Genomic DNA, 6186 nt, shown 5'->3' with positions numbered 1-6186 from the left:
TTGTTAATGTTTCTTCCAGCAATTTTAACTCCAGCCTTGGCTTCATCAAGCCCAGCACGTCGCATGATGTGTTCTGCATACAAGTTGAATAGGTAGGGTGACAGTATACAACCCTGCCGTACTCCTTTCCCAATCTTAAACCAGTCCATTGTTCCATGGTCTGTTCTTATCGTTGCTACTTGGTCGAATTACAGATTCCTCAGGAGGCAGACAAGATGACTTGGTATCCCCATCCCACCAAGAACTTGCCACAATTTGTTATGATCCACACAGTCAAAGGCTTTAGAATAGTCAATAAAACAGAAATAGATGTTTTTCTGAAACTCCCTGGCTTTCTCCATTATCCAGCGGATATTGGCAATTTGGTCCTCTGCCTTTTCTAAACCCAGCTTGTACATCTGGCAATTCTCGTTCCATGAATTGCTGGAATCTACCTTGCAAGATCTTGAGCATTACCTTACTGGCATGTGAAATAAGTGCCACTGTTCGATAGTTTGAACATTCTTTGGTGCTTCCCTTTTTTTGGTATGGGGATATAAGTTGATCTTTTCCAATCTGTTGGCCATTCTTGTGTTTTCCAAATTTGCTGGCATATGGCATGCATCACCTTGACAGCATCATCTTGCAAGATTTTAAACAGTTCAGCTGGGATACCATCATCTCCTGCTGCCTTGTTATTAGCAATGCTTCTTAAGGCCCATTCAACCTCACTCTTCAGGATGTCTGGCTCTAGCTCACTGACCACACCGTCAAACCTATCCCCAATATTATTATCCTTCCTAGGCAGATCTTCCGTATATTCTTGCCACCTTTTCTTGATCTCTTCTGCTTCTGTTAGGTCCTTGCCATCTTTGTTTTTGATCATACCCATTTTTGCCTGGAATTTACCGCCAATGTTTCTAATTTTCTGGAAGAGGTCTCTTGTCCTTCCTATTCTATTATCTTCTTCCACTTCCGCGCATTGCTTGTTTAAAAATAATTCCTGATCTCTTCTGGCTAACCTCTGGAATTTTGCATTTAATTGGGCATATCTCCCCCTATCACTGTTGCCTTTTGCTTTCCTTCTTTCTTGGGCTGCTTCCAGTGTCTCAGCAGACAGCCATCTTGCCTTCTTGGTTTTCTTTTTCTTTGGGACGTTTTTTGTTGCCGCCTCCTGAACAAAGTTGCGAACTTCTGTCCATAGTTCTTCTGGGACCCTATCTACTAAATCTAGTCCCTTAAATCTATTCTTCATCTCCACTGCATATTCATGAGGAATATTAGTGAGCTCATATCTAACTGATCTGTGGGTCTTCCCTATTCTCTTTAGTCTGATTCTAAATTGTGCAATAAGAAGTTCGTGATCTGAACAGCCCAAGGCATTTTAGTGCAGGGCTGGCTTTCTAAATGTTTTGACCTACCACTCCCATCAGCCTTAACCAGTATAGCCAGTGGTGAGGGCTGATGGGATATGTAGGCCCAAACTTCTAGAAAACCATAGGTTGCCCACCCCAAATCACACCCTCCCCTCCTGGCATCGAAAACCTAATATCAAACCTAAACAATTGACAATTTACTGCCCTTCAACAATTCCTCCAAATCTATCAGCACAAGGCAAGCTGCCTAATGGTGGGGCTGGCTCTATGCGAAATTCTCTAACACAGAGCACTCTTCTTGTGCACTTGGGCTGTTTTATTTTCTCATGAGGAACAGCAGATTTGGACGGGTCTCTTGGAAGTTAGCGATAATAAATGGTCTCCCTCTGCCCCGGCACTGTCATTTTATCATGTGAAGATTTTAATCCTTTTTAAAGGAGCTGATAAGCTGAAATTGCAGAATACTTGCCAATATATTTTTTAAGATTAAAAAAAGGGGGGAGGGGAGAGAGATCAGTAGGCTTTTAAGCAGAATAAATTCACAGATGCATGTATGAATGTGGGGAAAATGTCACACACGGTTCTGCTTCATTAGTGGGCACAGGACATAGCTTCTTCCAAACGTCTGCATAAATATTAATAGCAGAAGAATATATACATAAAAATATTTCTGCTTCATTGACTATGCTTAAGCCTTTGATTGTGTGGATCACAACAAACTCTGGCAAATTCTTAAAGAGATGGGAGTACCAGACCACCTTACCTGTCTCCTGAGAAACCTGTACGAGGGTCAAGAAGCAACAGTAAGAACCAGACATGGAACAACCGATTGGTTCAAAATTGGGAACGGAGTACGAGAAGGCTGCATATTGTTGCCCTGCTTATTTAACTTATATGCAGAGTACATCATGAGAAACGCCGAGTTGGATGAATCACAGGTCGGAATTAAGGTTGCCGGGAGAATTATCAACAACCTCAGATACGCAGACGATACCACCCTAATGGCAGAAAGCGAAGAGGATCTCAAGAGCCTCTTGTTGAGGGTGAAAGAGGAGTGTGCAAAAGCTGGTTTGAAACTCAACATTAAAAAAACGAAGATCATGGCATCTGGCCCCATCACTTCCTGAAGGGGAAGAAATGGAAGCAGTGACAGATTTTATTTTCTTGGGCTCCAAGATCACCACAGATGGTGACTGTAGCCATGAAATTAAAAGACGCTTGCTCCTTGGGAGGAAAGCTATGGCAAACCTTGACAGCATAGTAAGAAGCAGAGACATCACCTTGCCAACAAAAGTCCTTATAATCAAAGCTATGGTTTTCCCAGTAGTAATGTATGGCTGTGAGAGCTGGACTATAAGGAAGGCTGAGCACTGAAGAATTGATGCTTTCGAATTGTGGTCCTGGAGAAGACTCTTACGAGTCCCCTGAACTGCAAGGAGGTCAAATCAGTCAATCCGAAAGGAAATCAACCCTGAGTGCTCATTGGAAGGACAGATACTGAAGCTGAAGCTCAAATATTTTGGCCACCTAATGCGAAGAGAAAACTCCCTGGAAAAGACCCTGATGCTGGGAAAGAGTGAAGGCAAAAGGAGAAGGGGCAGCAGAGGATGAGATGGCTAGATAGCATCACCGATGTAATGAATATGAACTTGAGCACGCTCCAGGAGAGAGTGGAGAACAGGAAGGCCTGGCGTGCTATGGTCCATGGGGTCACGAAGAATCGGACACGACTTAATGACTGAACAACAATATACATAAAAATCGTGACAGCAATTCAGAGATCAGAGGGAGAGAGAGAGAGAGAGATGATGCACATAGCCATATGTTTTGCCTTATGTTTTTCTCCCAAACCCCCAACTATATTCTAATACTGGGCCATTTCATACAGAGGTTGTCAAATGACTGTATTTGTTTGCCCTGGAACAAAAAATGCGGAGTTGTGCACAATGCAAAGGATTACTGAATCATGGCCAATATTAATATGCTTTGGGTACACATACGAAAAGCAGGGTCATTGCGGTTCAGGGACTTACAGATAGGAATGAGCTAGGTCCACCTCCTCCTTTAGCCACCAGTGCCTAACTGCACTGGTGGTGGAGTCTACTTTCCTTTTTACTCATTCCCTGCTCAGAATGGTGGGTGCCCCACCCTTCCGTCCTCTAGTGAGCATGTGCAGAAAAGTCCTCTAGTTCAGGGGTGGGCAGAAAGTAGATCTCCAGATGTTTTGGAACTCCCAGCATTCCTGACCATTGGCCATGCTGATAGGGGCTTCTAGGAGTTGAAGTCCAGATATCTGGAGATCTACCTTCTGCCCATCCCTACTCTAGTGTATGATTCTTAAAAACATGTGTGTTACATCTGATCCATTCACATACAGAATGTGGGGTAGGGGTGTCTAATTTTTACACCAAGAGGGACGTGCATGTGAGGGGAACATAACACTCCTCTCTCTCTACACACATGCACACATACTGTCATCCCAGGGTTTTCTCTCCCCAACCCTGCTCAGCTCTGATTTTGAAGCCAGGCTGGGAGGAAACTGCCTGACGTGATGGAGTTTGGGGAGCTATTAAGCAACAGCAGCAGTACTTAAACACTGCTATCTGCACAGACAAATATAATGAAAATGTTCCAGTCCTGAATCGCAGAAGGTCTCAATAATCAATCAAGTAGTAAATGTTATTGTAAACAGAGAACTGCCGACACAGGGAAAATCTGCAAACAGAGGGCTCAGTCAACTCATTGTGATGAGCTCATCAATAGCAAATACATTTTTTTCTCCCATGGAAGGATACTGCCTACATATATTAAATAAAAGAAAGACAGTCAGACAAGCAGACACTGACAATTATTCAGGGGTAGAGGTGGGGGCAATATCCAGGAGGCAATATCCAATCACACTTTTCACATGATTGCCTCATTTATTTATTTGTTAGATTTATCCGCCACCCATTTGGCTGGCTACCAGCCACTCTAGGCAGCATACAATACAACACACACACACAACACACACACACACTCATAAAAATATATTCATAATTCAGCTCTAAGACAGAATACTTGTGTCAATTCTCAGGGAGTTCCGTTTTCTGAAGCTTCATAAACCATGCAAGAACCTAAACAGAGTGAGATTTTGCTAGGATTGTGCAGGAGAAAGCCTCAAACCATTTAGTGGTTTGAAGGTGATAACCAGCACTTTGGATTATTCTTGGAAACACATCAGGAGCCAATGAAACCAGTTTAGCAGCAAAGTTACATTCTCAAAAAAAATCAGTTCCAGTTAGAACTCTTGCTGTTGCATTTTGCACCAGCAGCACCAAACCAAACAGTTTCAACACTACCACACTAGCCTTTTTCTCTGGAATTATTCACTTATAATGGAGTTAGAGCAAGAATACACACAACAATTGTTGCCAGCCATTGTGTCCCAGTGCTTGCCCTGTTGTCCTCTTGCTGTTTAAAAGACCTGGTTTGTGGTGATTTTTCTCACTTGGGATGCAGTTGCAGCACTAGCCTGTCCAATGGGAAATGGCAAAACGCTATGGAGGCAACTGATGCGGGGCTGGTCCTCAGGTCTGGGGAGGCCCCAGGCAAAGTGCCCTCTGTTGGAGAGCTCTCCTACATCACTGATTCCCCCCCCCCCGTTTACCTCATAATGGCAAACAGCAGTAGTGCAGAGACATACTGCTGTAAGCCCTCCACCACTTTAATGACTCACAATGGCCCTGATGTAATCTTGCTCCAGGGCATTGTGGGTCATTAAGGGCACAACCCTATGCATGTTTAGATAGGAAAAAGTCCTACAATTCCCAGCATTTGGTTGGGGAATGCTGGGAATTGTAGGACTTTTTTTTTTGTCTAAACATACATAGGATTGTGCCCTGAAAGGATGTTCTGCCTATGGAGCCCATGATAATTTCCCATACTGCTCTTAAGCAATACTACATCAGAGGCACTGGGTGAGTTCACACAACACAACAACCCACCCTGCAAAATAATTTATGCAGTGTGAGTTGTCATTGGAACAACCCACGGTGAGCCAGACAGATGATCAGGCTAACCGTAGGTTGTTCTCCCCCTCGATCCTCCAGCCATCTCTGGCACGTATTCCAGGGGACTTGGCAGCAGAACCCATCTTGTCTGATGCCAAGTCCCCCTCCCCACTCTGATCAAGACCCTGGTTGCATTTGGAGCTTTGTACATTTTTTGTGTGTGTGCCCCGACATTTACACAAAATGGGTCTGAATATATATATATATTCAGACCCATATTGTGTAAATGTCGGGGCACAAAAAAATAATAATTATATATTATATTTATTTTATTTATTTATAAATTTATAAAAATATTTATAAATTTATTAAAAATTATATTTATTTATTTATATATATATATATATATATATATATATATATATATATATATAAAATATACAAATATATATATATTCCGGCCCTAGGAATGTGTGCAAATGTCTTTGGGGGGGGGGGTTCTCAGAGGTGGGCAAGTGTGGCTGTCAAACTATATATAGCCTTGCCTTGTCTATTGCCTTGTATGTTTCAACTGTCAAAGGGAACAAAGTGCGCTAGGAAACATACAAGGTAATTGACAAGACTGGGCTGCATAGAGGCTAGTTTAACAGCCTTCGACAGCTGACAGATCGGGCGGGGGCAGGGAGGAAGGGGAACAAATTGGCCACTTAGCAAAGTTATCTTTAAGTTTTAAAGTGGGATTTACCCTTGGGGATCCCCTCTTCCATTCCACCCCTCCCCAAGTCTCTCCCAACTCATTTTAAGGGTGATCTAGGGACCACCTCATTTTTGGAGCTCCC

The sequence above is a fragment of the Heloderma suspectum genome, chromosome 1 (genome assembly GCF_057233095.1).
Source record: "Heloderma suspectum isolate Gila_16-S chromosome 1, 16-S_ref, whole genome shotgun sequence".
Classification (NCBI taxonomy): domain Eukaryota; kingdom Metazoa; phylum Chordata; class Lepidosauria; order Squamata; family Helodermatidae; genus Heloderma; species Heloderma suspectum.
This window is presented reverse-complemented; position numbering follows the sequence as displayed.